The following is a 16377-nucleotide window of genomic DNA, read 5'->3' on the forward strand; positions in this document are numbered from 1 at the left end:
CTGGTTTTGATGTTTGACTCAACATTATTCTGTATGTGTGTCTGTGAGGATTTTCTGGATAAGATTAACACTTGAATCAGTAGCCTGAGTAAGGCAAATTTTCTTCCCTAATGTATATGGGCCTCATCCAATTAGGTGAAGGTGTGAATAGGCTTACGTCCCATGAGTACGGAAAAATTCCCTCGGCCTGACTGCTTTTGACCTGGGACATCTGGATTTTTTCCCTGTCTTCAGATGCCATCTGCAGTCCTGGGTCTCCAGTCTGATGACTCAGATCTTGGGCCTTGTCAGCGTCCATAATTGCATGAGCCAATTCCTTATAATAGATGTGTGTGTGTGTGTTTGTGTGTGTGTGTGTGTGTGTGTGTGTGTGTGTGTGTGTGTATGTGCAGCTCTTATTGGAGCTGGAGCTGGAGAATCCCAATACATGGGCCAAAAGGAAAGCTACCTTTCTCAGCTCCCTTTCCATTTTGCTGGGGCCATGTGACTGGTTTTAGCCAACAGAAAATGGATGGAATTGATGTGACAAGAAGTGAGGGACTCTGAGAAGTGGAGCCACATAATGCAAGGGTCCTGGGTCCAAGCCATTGCATGGAAGCCGGTTGCCTGGTCTACACCGAACATACATAAGGAAGTTTGGTGTTTGTTTGTCACCATGAGGTAGCCTGGGCTCCCTAAAACTCTCACCATCTCCTTCAGTCCAGCCTGTGGTTCCGTCCCAGCCTCACCTCTGGTCGGCTTGCACCTTCTGGTGGGACTGTCCATGTCTCTTTTCTACATGCAATGTCCTTCCCTTTTACTTCACTGTTTTTGTGGCAGAAGAGGTTTTCTTGAAGGGACATGCACACAAATGTGCACAAATAGAATCAAAGAGCATTTCTGGGGACAAGCAGTAAGAGGAAAGAAATGTCACTTTCTATCCAGCATAAGCACAGTCCTTCACAGCCAAGGAGCGCGCGCACCTCCCCATGCAACAGGTTTCCATCGGATCTCGTTCCTTGAAGACCAGAGGCAAATCCTGCCTTTGCCAGCCCAGGTCACTGGCACAAACTGTTCCCTGCCTCTTTCCCTTAAGGCAGTGCCAGATACGTAATTTGTTGGACTAAGTGTGGAATGAAAATGTGGGGCCCCCCGTTCAAAAAGAAGGGAAAAAGTATCATCAAATGCTCTAAAATATAAAGTTTTGTCCTTTATTCTGCAGCCTTTCTGTACTTGCAATGATTTTCTAAAATACCTATTTAATGTTCTAAGTAAAGGAAATTTAAAATTTAAGTTATTATTACGAATTTTATTGTTTACATTGTGCCATGTTAGTTTTGAACAAAATAAAGAATACTTAATTTGTGAAATAATTGAAATTACTCAATTCATATCTTGTAGCCTGTACATGCCTATGCATTTTTTTTTTAGCTAGAACAGTAGGAATCATGCAAAAAACTAACTTAACTATTTGTTTTACCCCTTGATGGACACACATTTTCCCAACACTCTGTGGAAGCCAGTAGCTTTCATGACACAATTCCTTTGAAGTCATTTTGGGTCTCTGTGAACTCCTATAGACCATTGATCCACTGGATTCTGTATTGGGGGCGTGGGTCCCCGAGAGCTGCATTTGGTTGAGGCAGCCAGAAGAGGACAGGTATGCATACTGCTTGTGTTTCCTCTGCTCATGTGCACGCTCCATTGTCCCAAAGGACCTTACTTAAACAACACAAGTTGAAAGATGAAATGATTAAGAATTTCAAGATGGTGACAGCAGAGTATCCAACCAAGTGAAGGGCTCTCTGGACATAGGGTTCTGTTTGACTGATCGGGCTGCCTGCCTCTGTAGCCAGGTGTGCCTCAAGGAGACCTGGTACTTTACACCAAGCCAATACCATCTCTGGGAGGCCAGTACAGGGACCAAGCCTTATTCTCATGGATTCCCCAGCCCCTCATATGTTTGTATACATCAAAACTCAGTCCAGCAATTTTCAGTATTTCAAAAAAGAAAAAGATAGGGCCCCTGGGTGGCTCGGTCGGTTAAGTGTCTACTTTCAGCTCAGGTAATGATCCCAGGGTCCTGAGATGAAGCCCTGGGTTAAGCTCTTGCTCAATGGGGAGCCTGCTTCTCCCTCTCCCTCTGCTGCTCCCCCAGGGCTTCCGCTCTCTCTCTCAAATAAATAAAATATTTAATACAAACCAAAAAAAGACTACAGACTCCCAAATGGAGTCACTTGTGCTAAGCCCATGTTGCCAAACCGGTACTTAATAATTAACTTAATTACAGTTTCAATCTCTTCTAGGTTGAACCAATCAATCTGGAATTACCAGATTACCTCATTACTAGCGAGGTAATCTGCCTGACAGAACTCTGCTGTCCCCTAAAGGAAAGTGACCTTGCCTGAGATATCCACTTTTTGCTAGTAACTTTTGTCCTGCTCTCTTCTGCTTATGAAAGTCTCTCATTTCATATAGCTCTTCACAGCTCCTTTGTATCTGCAGATGGGATGCCGCCTGACTCCTGAATAAGGCCAATAAGAGCTTTAAAATGTACTCGGTGGAATTTTTTTTTAAGATTTTATTCATTTATTTGACACAGAGAGATCACAAGTAGGCAGAGAGGCAGGCAGAGGTGGGTAGAGCTCTCTGCTGAGCATAGAGACTAATGCAGGGCTCGAACTCAGGACCCCAAGACCATGACCAGAGCCAAAGGGAGAGGCTTAACCCACCAAGCCACCCAGGCACCTCTGTAAGGACCTATTTAGAAACTGTCCCTGCTCCCCTTCCCCCAGGGGATTTACTTGGAAACAAGTCCCAGAAACCAGCTCCAGGTAACAAAGCCCAGATACAAGGGTGGGCCAGGCTAGGTGGAGAATTCAATCAGTGAGGGGGGTGGTGCACACTGTCTCCCTGGTTACCAAGGAGTATGGGTCCCATCCTTTGGGAGCCTTTGGGCACCAATCCCAATCAAGGTGTAATAGGCTAGTTCAAATGTCTACTAGGATAAATTGTAACTCAATTGGTCACCTAGCATCACTGTGGAGTTTCCTGTGTGTGTTACAATCTCATTGGCCACCTGTGCTTGGCCAGGCCCGGCCGCATGGCCTTTGCCCTTAAAAGCTAGTCTGTGAAACAGAGAAGGGTTGCCCTCTCTTGTAAGAGGTGCATCCCCGAACGTTCGGTTAGATTCTTGATGCTTGCGTGAAATAAAGCTTTGCTTGACCTTCACTTTATATCAGTCTCGTTTCTTTAATCACGGACTCAATATTGGGGCATAACACCCCTCAGTGGAATTTTTAAAAAACATTTCATTTATTTATTTAGAGCCTGCAGGAGCAGGGGGAGGGGCCAAAGGAGAGGGAGAGAAAGAATCTCCAGCAGACTCCTCACTGAGCGCAGTGCCCAATGGGGGCCTCAATTCTATGACCGACCCCGAGATCATGACCTGAGCCAAAATCAGGAGTTGGACACCCAACCAACTGAGCTACCAGGTTCATGAAAGAGCCATTTGTCTTTGTGCAAAGATACTCATGCATTTGCCCCCAGTTCTTACTGTGCATGGCCTCCTGAGAAGGAAGTCTCAAGAGGACATCTTGGCAGTGATCCTTTTCAGTACGCTCTGCTGAGCTCTGCAGCACCGCCCTCTGCTGGTACCAGCTTCAGTAAAACGTAAAGCTGGGGATGAGGTCAGGGCTATGAGAACTTTCACTTTAACTGCAGCAAATCTGGTTAAAATACAGACCCAGTCAGTAGGTCTGAGGTGAGGACTGAGACTTTGCATTTTAAACAAGGTTCTAGGAGATACTGTTGCCCTTGTCCACAGACTGTTTTTTTTTTTAGCAGGAAGGTGCTAGATGTCCCTGAGCTCCCTGGTTCTGGGCCTGTTTTCTCCCACTTCCTGCCCTGCTCTGCTCCTGGACACCACACTTCTTCCCTTCTCAACTTAAAATGTCCAATGGGACATTTGGTCCAATGGTTCCAGCCGGGTTCCCACAATCCCCAGGTGCACCACTATGGCACCAGCTTGTCCCAGAAGGCTGCCCAAAATGACACACAGAAGGTTTGAAAGACAAAGACCTCCTGAGAAGTGAGAGAACGCAGCTTTCATATCCTGGTGGTGGGAACTGGGCCACTAAATTAGACCTGGACCCTATGACCTATGAGCTCATTCATTGCCCCCCATATTTCCCCAGCGCTGGGCCCTACTGGGTGCTGGAAGCTGCTTAATGAGAGCTAACGTTGACTGACATCATCAATGTGCCTGGCTCTGTGCTGAGCGATGTACCTGAATGTGCTCTTTTAAGGAATGGCTATGGATATTGGAAGAAGAAATGTTCCCAAGCTTTTTTTTTAAGATTTTATTTATTTATTAGAGACAGAGCACAAGCAGGGGGAGACAGGCAGGTGGAGAGGGAGAAGCAGCCCCTCCCTCCCCTGCCAAGCATGGAGCCCCACGCATGGCTAGATCCCAGGACCCTGGGATCATGACCTGGGCCAAAGGCAGACACCCAACCGACTGAGCCACCCAGGCACCTAGGGATTTGGAGTTAAGATTTTATTTATTTGAGAGAGAGAGAGGGAGAGTGTGTGAGCGCGCGTGCACGTGCACAAGCAGTGGGGAGGTGCAGAGGGAGAAGCAGACTCCCCGCTGAGCAGGGACTCTAAAGTGGGGCTCAATCCCAGGGCCTTGAGATCACAACCTGAGCCCTACACTTAACAACTGAGCCACCCAGGTGCCCCAGGGATTTGGATTTAAATGACTTCCTTGACCCTGTTAATTCTACACAATTCTTACCGAGACCAAAGCAATCTTAGAAAGATCCCATCCCCCATCCTTACTTCTTACCGAGGAGTAAGTATCAACCTCCTGCAGTGCCTTGGAGCTAAGTTCAAGGGCAGTCTCTCCACCCAGAGAGAGGTGCTTTCCCCTCCCCCTACCTGCTGCTCCGGCCGCCCCCATCCCTCAGAAGACTGCATGAGGGGGGAGGGGACAGATTTAGTCCAGAGCCACCTGTGTCAGCTGCAGAGTGGTAACCACAGGCCCCTATTCTCGTTCAGCAGCTGCCCTGCCTCTCTCCCCCCACCCCCACCCCGGGGTCCTGCTGAGCCCGCTGTGGCCCGTCTCCTTGGGCAGTCTCTTCCCTGACTTCAGCTCCTAGTCTCTTCTCCTCTCCTCCGCCATCTTCTCCATTTCCAAGATTCTGTCAGCTCACTTTCGATTCCCATCATCTTCTCATCTCTCATTTTTTCATCCTTCTGGTCCACATTATCCTGGGGACTGTTTCTGTCATTCCTTCTGCTCTTCACCCGGACGTTCCTGCCTCTGATGTCTCATCTGCCTATGAGGGTCTGCACAGCCCTGCCAGGTGATGCCTTGCCTGGTTTCTTTCCTATTTCCTATTTGTGAAATAGGAAGTGTGGTCCCCCCAGTAAATGCCTTCTAGTGCTGTGACTTCTGTGCCTGGGGCCCAGCTCAGGCAGAGCTCCCTTTGGAACAGACAGCACCGCAAACACACTGGCTCATTCTCTCAACAGGTATTTTAATGTTATTCCAATGCAACGTTCATGCCTCAAATTCAGAGCTAGGACAGAGAGACTTCACTTCTAAAGAAAGCTACAAATAATCAGGGGTGGTACCACCTCCAGGGGGCACTGAACGGATTTTGCTACCCAGGCAACCATCCAGCACTTCTCCTCTCCACTCTGATGTGGGACACAGAGGCAGAAGAAAATCATTAAAATTCCTTACCTACTGACAAGCCCTTGAAACAGACAGAGTGGCTTTCCCCTGAGGACTTAAGTGCTCTCACCTTGAGTTTTGCTAAGGACAATCCTAGCCTTACCAAGGCCCTACCCCAACAGGTCCGACGAGGATCCTGTAAGTCTACTTTAACAATTACTTTAGGAAACTTTATCTCTAAACCTCCAAACTAGTATCGAGAATCATTCCCAAGCATATGGCCCACTGATACACATCTAAAGGGTCTCACGAGAAGATTTTTATTACTGGTAATAAATAACCTTTCTCCCAACAATACCTAGCCCCTCAAGATCCTGGAGACCTTGCTTCCAAAAATCCTTGGAGACTTACATCATCCATAATCCCCTTTATCCTCACCCACTGCCGAGTCCACCCCTACTCTGCCTTTAAAAACTCTGTAATCTGGTTCGTGGTCCAAGTCCCTACTCCATTGTGTCGGGTATACTTGGGCCCAAGCTTAAGCTTGTCAAATAAACCCTCGTGTGATTGCATCGGTGTGGGCTCCTTGGTGGTCTCTCAGACACAAAAACTCCATAACAACTCCATCTAAACAGAGGACTGGGGAGGGAATAGAGAAAGGGAACCATCAGCATCACAGCTGTTGCATTTGGGGGAGACCTGTGACTTTTCCCTCTCCTCCTCACAAATGAGGTGCCCTTCTCATGATGTCCATTGAGAGGGGCCTCTGCAAGCGCCACTTGGGAGATTCAACGTATGCCAAAGACGTGGATACTAATGTCTCACTTCCTGGCCAGGCAGTGGGTCTGCTGATCTTCCCTACGGTGGAAGTGTGGCATTGGATGGGAGCACACCCTTGACTGGAATGGCAAGGATGTTGTTTCCCCAGAGGACGCTGAGACAGCAGCCAGGCTTCACAAGGTAGGTGGATTCCAGTGGCGAGAGGGAGCTACATCACCGGTGGGAGCTGAGTGGAGAAGAGAGGGCCAGGAGAGGCCAAGTCAGAGAACCTCTCCCACAGCAACACCGTCTTCAGTGAAGAGCTCCCCACCCCCACAAACCTTGCTGGGCCCCTTAAAGCACTTACAGGTGCTTCACAAAAAATCATATTCAGGTACCTCTGCAGTGGGTCAGTATCCGCCAGAGAAACAGAAATGACCGACAGCCACCAGGCAACAGTTGGGCTCTCTCCTCCCTGCCCTGAGCCACTTGAGAAGCTGGAAATGGATGAGGTAAAATGGGAGGGTGGGGAGCTTAGGTCATACTTCCCTCCCGAGTACAGAGTTTCTGGACCATGAGATAAGCCTGTGCTGGAGTGACAGGAAGAAGTTAAAAGGGAGTTTTACATCGAACTGTACTATTAAATTACTAGAAGTGATAAAAATGAAACTGAGGGATTTTCCCAAAACATCCTTAAGTGACAGAAGGCCAATTTGACAAAGACTTGATAGTGGAAGGAGGGAAAAGATCATTCTTTGATGTTAGCTCCCAACCGAGTTCAGAATATTTCTGAAAATGTGGTAGTATTTTGGATGTGTGTGTGTGTTCATAAAGCGCTGCTATGAGTCAAACACAACCTTCGATTTAGTGCTCAGAAAGAGAGACATGGTTCTTGCCTTCATGCAGATGATATTCTAGTCTGGAAGTCTACCCTAAGGAAAGTTAGTAATTTAATTTCAGTTAAGACAGTGCTACAGGAATTAGATATGACAACTTCCAGACAGAAGAGCCAGTAAGGACTGAGCTGAATCAGGAAGATGGGATCTAGTTTTGAGGATCAGGGAGAAATTCCCTTTGGAATAATCAGAGACTGAGAAAATGAGCAGGCATTAGATTAGTCAGGGGAGTGTGTGTGGAAGAGGAGCCCTCGGGATGGAAGAAAGGAGCATGAGACAGGGATACTCTGGAAGAAAAAAACAACCTGGTTGCTGGAGAGATTTTGAAAAAAAAAAAAAAAAATCCAAAGAAAGCTATATTTCTTTTTCTTTCTTTCTTTTTTTTTTTTTGGAGGGGTGGTCAAGATGCCCCCCCCTCAGTGTTCCAAGATTCATTGTTTATGCACCATCATATTTCTAGATGCCAGAAGAGAGAGCCATCTTGGGTGGTGGTCCTAGAAAAATAAACAAGTTCTCAAAGAATTGGATGTTCCTTCGCATAATAATCCTGGGGCTTTAATTTCACAAGAGTCAGGGTCATACCAAAGAAAATCTCCGTTTTCCTGATAGGACTGAGCCTGTTTATTTCCTAGGAAAACTAGTGAGAAAATTAGCTGCCAAATTTCACTGGCATGGAGACTTGATTAGTGGTCTCATCCTTTAGACTACAGTTTACTTTTCCCTACTCCCAAACCAACTTTGATTCAGCAAAGGAGAACTGCAGTCACATCAGGCTAAAGCCAGAGCCTCTGTACTTGCAAAAGGCAAGGGGTGTGTGTGTGTGTGTGTGTGTGTGTGTGTGTGTGCAAGATACCCAAACAAAAGAGAATTTCATTGAAGGGTTTGGGAGTAACCGGGAGAATTGAGGGGAAAGTAAAACCTGGTGTCTAGGTAGCAAGATTTAGTGGGCAAATTTTTAGGGTTCCCCATCAAGATGAATCAGTTGTAATTATTTTCCAGACTTGTGACACTGCTTTGTGTGCAAATTCCTGTAACTAAGCACTGTTTCTTCTAAAGTTCCTTGGGCTTTCAAGATCTACTAGGCGATTCAATAAAGAACTTTATTTGCATCCATGGTAGAGAGGGCATTATTTCTCTAAGAAAAACAGGAAATACAGGAGTTACTCTGGAAAAGGCCAGTAATCCCTTTCCAAACTCTTGTGAGGGGACTGGGAGAAGTAAGGTGGGAGGAGAATCAGCACCTCCCCCTTGTGAATCTCCAAGTAATCAACAAAGACAGTTATTGGTAACAGATCCATAAGTCAGGACCTACAGAGACACTGCCCTAATTCCCACTTCCCACCTCTCCGGCTTTGCACCAGCAGATAAAAAACTGAATTCAGGAAAGCCTAACTCAGGAAAAGGAGGGAAGCTTTGCCACTCCTGAGATATAGGCTGAGATCAGTGGGTCTGGGAAGGCTGGAGAAAGTGTGGCAGGAAATGAGACTGATGGGACTGTGGGGCCCATTTCATACAGGGTCTTGGGAATTTTATCCCAAGAACATTGACAGGCAAATGATGGGCTTTCAGCAGGGAAGGTGCATAGCCAGATTAACAGTTTGTAAATGGGGGAGCCTGGGTGGCTCAGTGGGTTAAGTGTTTGCCTTCAGCACAGGTCAGGATCCTGAGGTCCTGGGGTCTGCCCTGATCCAGCTCCCTGCTTCCTGGGGAGCCTGCTTCTTTCTCTCCCTCTGCAGCTCCTCCTGCTTGTGCTCTCCCATACACGCGCGCTCTCTCTCTCTTTCTCTCAAACAAATAAATAAGATCTTTAAAAAAAAAAACCTGTCATCTCTTTTTTTTCTCAAACCAACAAACCTGATATTTAGTTGGCCATGTTGCCATTCATCTAAAGGTTGCATTTCTCAATTCCTTTACATGTAGATAAATTTTAGCCATGTCTATACAAGCAGAAATTGTGTGGGATTTCTGGGAATGGATAGGAAGATATTTTCCATTTCTTTTTTCATCCTGTTTTTTGGGGCAAAAATGCATGGATGGAGTTTCAATAACCATTTTGAAACAGAGCATAAGGGCCATGATAGAACCACCATATCCTAGAGATATCCCAGATATCCTAGAAATATACAAAATATCGTTATACTGAACTAAACTGCCTACCTCTTTTTTTGTTGTTGTTGGGAGAACAATAAACGTGCATCTTGTTTAAGGAGCTCTTTTTCATTTCTCTTTAACTCATCTAGTCTCAATCCTAACTGGTTTTCATGTGGACTTTCAAGTAGATTTACCCACTCCCCAAAAGGAAATAACTAAAAGTTATAGCTAACTCTTGCACATAGAAATCATGCCATCCATACAGTCTTCTCTGAGTTCTGTCAACTAAACGATGGTTATTTTCCCTTTAGTTCTCTTTTTTATAGGCCAATCTTACTTTTGAATAGAAATTCCAAATAAAATATTACCAAATTGAATTCATCAACATAGTAAGATATGCTATAGAACTTATTCCAGGAAAGCTAAGATAGTTTAACTTTTTAAAAAATCTGTTTATGCCATAAGTGACTCTAAATCTCACAAAACAAACTGAGGGTTGCTGGGGAGAGGGGGGTGGGGTTATGGACATTGGGGAGGGTATGTGCTATGGTGAGTGCTGTGAAGTGTGTGAACCTGGAGATTCACAGACTTGTACCCCTGGAGATAAAAATATATGTTTATTAAAAAAAATCTGTTTATGTAATTAACCACATTGGCTAATTAAAGGGGGGAAAGCAGAAATCACTTCAATAAATGAAGAAAAAAGGTGAAATATTTATGACAATTAAAAAAATCAACCTCTGTAGCTGAGAATTATCTTAACCTGATAGAATTTCACACATACACACATACCCACACATGGTACACACACATGGTATGTGTTAGCAAAAATGGCAGAGGAAGGTCCTCCAAAAGCTCTCTCATCAATAAAATCAATGAGAAAAGAGGGATAAAAGAATCAGAACCAACTTTTTCAAAATTCTAGAAATGAATCAAAGGCTTATAGAAATTCAGAGAGTCTTTATTCAAGAAGAATGGCTGAATCCCAGTAAGAGTAGTGACTTTGTGGTATTTTAACTTGCCCTACACCCATCCTACTCTGTCTAGCCTCTCTCTTGCCTTTAAAACCAACTGCCCACAATTATGGTGAAAGCCAACAGTATGGCAGCCACTAGCAGGGCCAAAAGGGGTTGGACCTCCTTTGAAACTTCACTCTCAGAGAATTGTCATTGTTTGATCTATCTGGTGGTTCCTTGAAAGACCCACTTGTGGGGCTGTCTTTATTGGACATGACTGGGAAATGGCAGTGTAAAAGCCTTTATCCTGGGGGTGTTTGTCAAACACAATTAGAGGCAACTGATTAACTTTGCAGCTCTCTCAGGTATTGGATAACAGTTCTCGTATTCTTATTTTTCTGTGGAATCGAAAAAAAGAGAAGAAAGCTTCCATGAATAACAGCTAGGTAGGGGTTATAGGTTGGCTATAATTCAGTGGGGCTCTGCCCCACAAATGTCTTTCCATTTCAGTTCCCAGGCAACAGGAGCAGCTTATTTCTCTGTTGGGCTATTCTCTGGTAGAGGGTATGAATACAGAGTAGAAGGGTCTTTTTTAAAACTCAAGTTTGGCTGTGACATTTTCATGCTTAAAATCTTCAAGGATAGGTGCCTGAAGGTGACTATTAATCCCTACATGACTTGGCTTCTGTGAATTTCTTCTGTCTAATTTCTAGCCTGGCCCCTCTTTTGCATCAATGCTGCAAGCTTCCTGAACTACTTGTAGTTCCTCAAATTCACGCAGCTTTTGCTCAAGCTTTTGTATTTCTTGGAATCTCCCCTCCTCCACCCTCCTTCCTTGCCCAAAAACTCCTACTCATTTTTTAAGATTCAAACCAATTGTTGCTTCTCCAAAACCCCAAAACCACTTCTTAGGGATGACACTCTCTCCTTCCCCATACATTACTTCTTTATATCCCCTGTGAGATGGAGATGATTACTACGGAGAAGACTTGGAAATCATCAGTAGGGAAACCCATAAAATTTGTATTTCCCCGTATTTTCTTCAGTCTTGAAAGACAAAGAGAGGGAAGTGAAATGCCCAAGGCCATATAACAAGTTACCTGCTAAGTTGAAGCTGGAAGTCAAAGATGTTTTCTCCTTCTTTTGGGATTTGCTGATGCCCACTTGGGCACTCTGTAGAACTTGACATATTTTCTCTTCTATGTTCATATAGGTATCCTGGGATTCTCTTAAATCCAAGACCACTGAATCTTGCAAGACTTGCTAAGATGGCAACTTTGGAACACTTGTTGTTACATCAAGAAAGCCCTGAAATGAGTTCCACTTTTAGGCTTATACCTGATGTCTAGAACCACAGTGGAAACCTCTGGAAGGCTGCATGATGTGAGGGAAAGAGTATAAACTCTGGAGCCAGACATCTTATGTTTGACTTCCAACACCCACCAATTGTCAGTTTTAGAACCCCAGGAAAAGTAAACTTTCTAGACTCAGTTTCCTCTGTGAAAAATTGGATGCTCTTTTCATCCAGATTAAATGGGTTAATAGTAGATAGATCTTGGTAGATCATTCAGCACAAGCTCTGGCATACAGTAAGTACTTAGTATTAGTTGCCTTCTTTTGTCTCATACTGCTCCCTCCTCTTTCCCAGGCACAAGACTTTAATTTGACTGAATGAGGACAAGATCTCTTGGCCTCACTTTTTGCAGGTGTATAATAAGAGGGAATTGATTATGTGCTTTCTGTACCCCAAATAATATCTCTTTTCTATTTTTCTTACTTTTGACAATCTTTCCTTCAGGTCTGTGGACATGGCACAAAGCCTGCCCATGGGTGTGACTTACATGACAGAAGTTTTGCTCTCAGAGGAAGTAGAGGGGAGTTGGGAGGTACCTGGGGAAATGCAAATTTGTGGCTAAGTAGGAGTTCCCTGGGTCTGATGATTTCCAAGATGCTGCTGAGATATAATTCCAGTGATGACTAGAGAGGAGAGGCCAGTCCTGCCTCAAACAATGGTTGTAATTAGCGTGTCTATTCTATAGATATTTTTAACACCTACTGTATGTAGAGTATTGTTAGATTGGGGAAACATGCATATAAATAGAGCAAAATGAAACTTGGGGAGGGGGGTGGGTAGATTGACTTAAACTGAAGAGACCTGGTTTCTGGTCATTGCTTTATAAAAACTGGCCATGTTGCTTCTGGCAAGTCCCTCAGTAGTAAGTGTTAACCTCTAAAATATGGCTTTCTGATAGTGAGATGAAGGACATGGAAAAATAGCTTCTAAGGTTTTGTGTGTGTGTGTGTGTTTCCGCAGATTTATAACTTCTCTGAAATTGAGCTCTATATATTCAAGTACTCTCTGGAAATTTCTATCTGGAAGAACCATAAACACTTCAACTGAACATATCCCAAGCTGACAAACTAATCTTATACTCTTGCTCCCAATTTTGACCCAAAGTTATCTTTACCTCCTATACTTCCCATCTTAGAGACTGATATTGTTATACTCTTGAAGACTATACCACAAATCTAAAGGCCATTGTATATGGGTTCTTCTCTGTCACACCCCATGTTCAATCAGTTGCCAAACTTTACCAAATCCACCTATGAAATGAGTCTCCAATGGACCTCCTTCTCCCCTACCTCACTGCCACTTCTTTGATGGAGATTATTATCTCTTCTAATCATCTTCCTATCTGTAGTTTTACCTAAATCTCTCCCATACCGTGCCTGAAGTGATCTTACTGAAGGAGAAATATGGTTACTCACCTGCTTAAAACTTTTGGTGGTTCCCATCAAGAGGATGAACAACTTTCCAAGAATGTATTTAATTTTTTATGTCTGAAAAAGAGTTTTGATTAGGTGGAAGGAGGGACATTATCTGTTGTTGAAAGGTCTCAGTTCCCTTGGTAGAGTATCCTTAGGAATGAATGAAAGACAAAACAATGAGGAAGAGAAGGGAACTAGCAAATATTGATGCCCATGCTCTATCAAATACTGTACATTATATACACGATGTTGTTTTACCCCTTGGAAAATATATGAGACATTTAAGGTCCGGTTCCCTCCGAAGCAGGCTCTGAGATGGAGATTTGTGAGCAGTAAGTGCACTGAGGAATACTTGTGAAATCACCTGTGAGAAGTGAAGGACAAAGGACTGAGCAGAGGGAGAAGTTGAACTCTGGAAGCAGTGGGAACAAAGGCCTCAGCTGACTATTTGAGGTATTCCAGAGCCGGGATGGCCCCTAATGGCTGCTCCAAATTGAGGCATGGGGACTAGACTTTTATACCCGTTCAGTGTCCAGATGACCAAGTGTTAGATGCAGGTGGTGTTCATAGATGGAATTGCCTGAGGGTGTCTCCCAAGGAGAGACTTGACTGCAAGCCATCAGGCCCTGATGCTTCTGGCAACTGGGAATGGTTGTTTTGGTTCTCAGTCCCGAGCAACATACCCTAAAATCCATTACATGAATAAACTTGTAGTGCACTATTTTATAGATGGGAAAACTTAGTGTCACCAAGAATGTGACTTATGCCAGGTCATACAATTAGTGAATGAAATCCCTGTAGTTACACTTCATATTTTTCTGACCCCATGCTCCTTTGACTACAAATATTTCTGCAATTAGAAAAGCCTTCATTGGCATCAGGTCAAACCTGAACCCTTAGGGACTTTGTATGGCACCATAAGCTATCACACACATTAATCATTAGAGGAAGAATTAGAGCCAACCCATAGTGGGGCCAAGTATTTAAGGACTTAGAGATTTCTGAGAACAGACAGTGTAAGTTTCAAGATCTGTGGGGCCTCTAGGTGAAAGCCAGGACCTGCAGAGCAGGACCATGCTTATGGAAGGCCCAGCATGGGTCTTTGTAGAGGACTGGTAGCTGGAAGAGCCATCAAGGCAGCAATCACAGACGTGGGAGCTGGTGACCAGAAGTGAACGGCAAGCTAGAGAGCTCAAAAGACTGATGATAGTGGGACCAAGGGGAGGGTGGAAAGGGCAGATGGAGGCAGTTCCTAAGAAGACAGAAAGTACCAAAGCAGTCAAGGGTCATAGATACTTAATGATAAATATATTGGGATATGGTGTGCAGAACTCAGAAAGAATGATGAAGGCTTTGCTAAGCAACATGTCTCCCAGGCCAGTGTGGCAGGAGGTGATGGAGCTTATATCCAAGTGCTATTCCTGTTCCTTATTTACTGTGGGACCCCAGACAAGTTATTAGCTGTCTATGACTGTGCTTCCTCATCTGTGAATTGGGGGTAGTAAGGTCTAGATCCAGTGTGAGCTCATGGGAAAGAGAAGCTGTTTCTGTTGTGGAATTCTCATATTCTTCCATGCCCATGACATAGCATACTTATGTGAACAAGCCAACTTTAGAACCCAGGCTCTTAAAGTAAATTCTTGTATTTTGAAAAGTTCAGTAAGCAACATAGGAAGCACTGTGATTGCCCCTCTTTCTCCCAGCTTCTATCTCAGTGCGGAATGGTGGACACTCTGGGATGCGGGTACACATGGCAGGTACTAGCTGGAAGGAAAGCTGAGAAGGACAGCTAGGTACCAGGGTACTACCTGAACCTGCAGGGTTTTATATTCCAGCTGCTTGCATCCAGACAAGATCAGAATTTAGCATTTTAATGGCCTTAACCCTGGTTCTATCATCAGAACAGGGAGCTGGGAGCCATCCTTCTTAAAGGCTGTACAACAGAAACAGAAGCCTGTTCTCAACTGACTTATTCATTCCTAGAAAAGGATCTCAGGGTGGAACCCAGGGCTTGCCATTTTAACTCTGTTATGTTGCTTAACAAAGCAAACAGTTAAACTAAGGAAAGAAGCCTCTGTGTCCAGGTATGGTCTGTACTGTCACCCCATGGAAGGCCTTCTACACTTTAATGTTTTGAACAATTTCATGATCTTCTTTTGCTCTCTTTTTAAGTCAAGATAATTATTCATACAATATTCTTTAAGAAATCCTTGTTCATTAAACTAGGAAATAGCATATAATCATACATTTTTATGTATTATGTTAAATAACAAAGAACACAAAAGTGTGTGCAGAACTGTGATTTTAGTTACACACATGCTTGTGGAAGGGGTAGCCTACTGAGGCAAGAGGGAAACTCACACCAGCCGTTGCTCAGGAGGGATCATGGCTTCCATGGCGGGCTCCAGCGTCTTGACCATGACTGTTACTTACAACGAGCCCAACTACCGGGTGTTTACTTAGGATGACCCCCAAGAGGCATTTTTTACTTGAAACTTCATAATACAGCAGAATAAATTGAGGTGTCCAACCCATCTCACAGAGAACTCTACAGGTATTTTTATAGTCACGGTTAAATTAAACAATAACTAATTACTATGGTGTGTAATTTTGATCTCGACTTCAAATCCTTCCACACATAGATTTTGCGAAACTGAACCAGGTGTGGCTAATGGTTCAGTTCACATTTTCATTCTGTTTCACATTTTCTCTTCTGATTTTTGTGTAATGGTACAGTTCCTGTTAGGCTTTACATGCTGATGTTTTTCTTTATGAAATGTGATTTTCTGTACTGAGGTGTTCAATTCCTTTATAACAGAGTTTTTAAATACTTGTTGCAGAAAATTCACTTCTCTGCCTTAAATTGCTAAAAGTTTTTAATGGCTTATAATGTGCTTCATCTCTAATTTATGCCACAAAGCTACTGTTGTCTCTCATGGGGAAGCCCAGGAAAGACATCCATTACCAGAGTGCCCATAGCATTCTGGTCCAGTCTCTGAGGATTGTCCCTGATCTTGACCATAAGGCAGTACTTCCTGTGCATCACCTGCTGCAGCTATATGGGGTTCATCATCGAATCACTCATCCCTACTTTCAGGAAATGATGAAACCAAGAGATACCAAATTCAAAATGGCCACCACACGTCAAGCTCTGAGCTGAGTGCCTTACTTGCACTGATGTCATTTAGTTTCCCACAACTCTGTGAGGTGTTTCCTTATCTTGAGGTCACTGATGAGGAAAGAA

Source organism: Mustela nigripes, chromosome 10, assembly GCF_022355385.1.
Source record: "Mustela nigripes isolate SB6536 chromosome 10, MUSNIG.SB6536, whole genome shotgun sequence".
NCBI lineage: Eukaryota > Metazoa > Chordata > Mammalia > Carnivora > Mustelidae > Mustela > Mustela nigripes.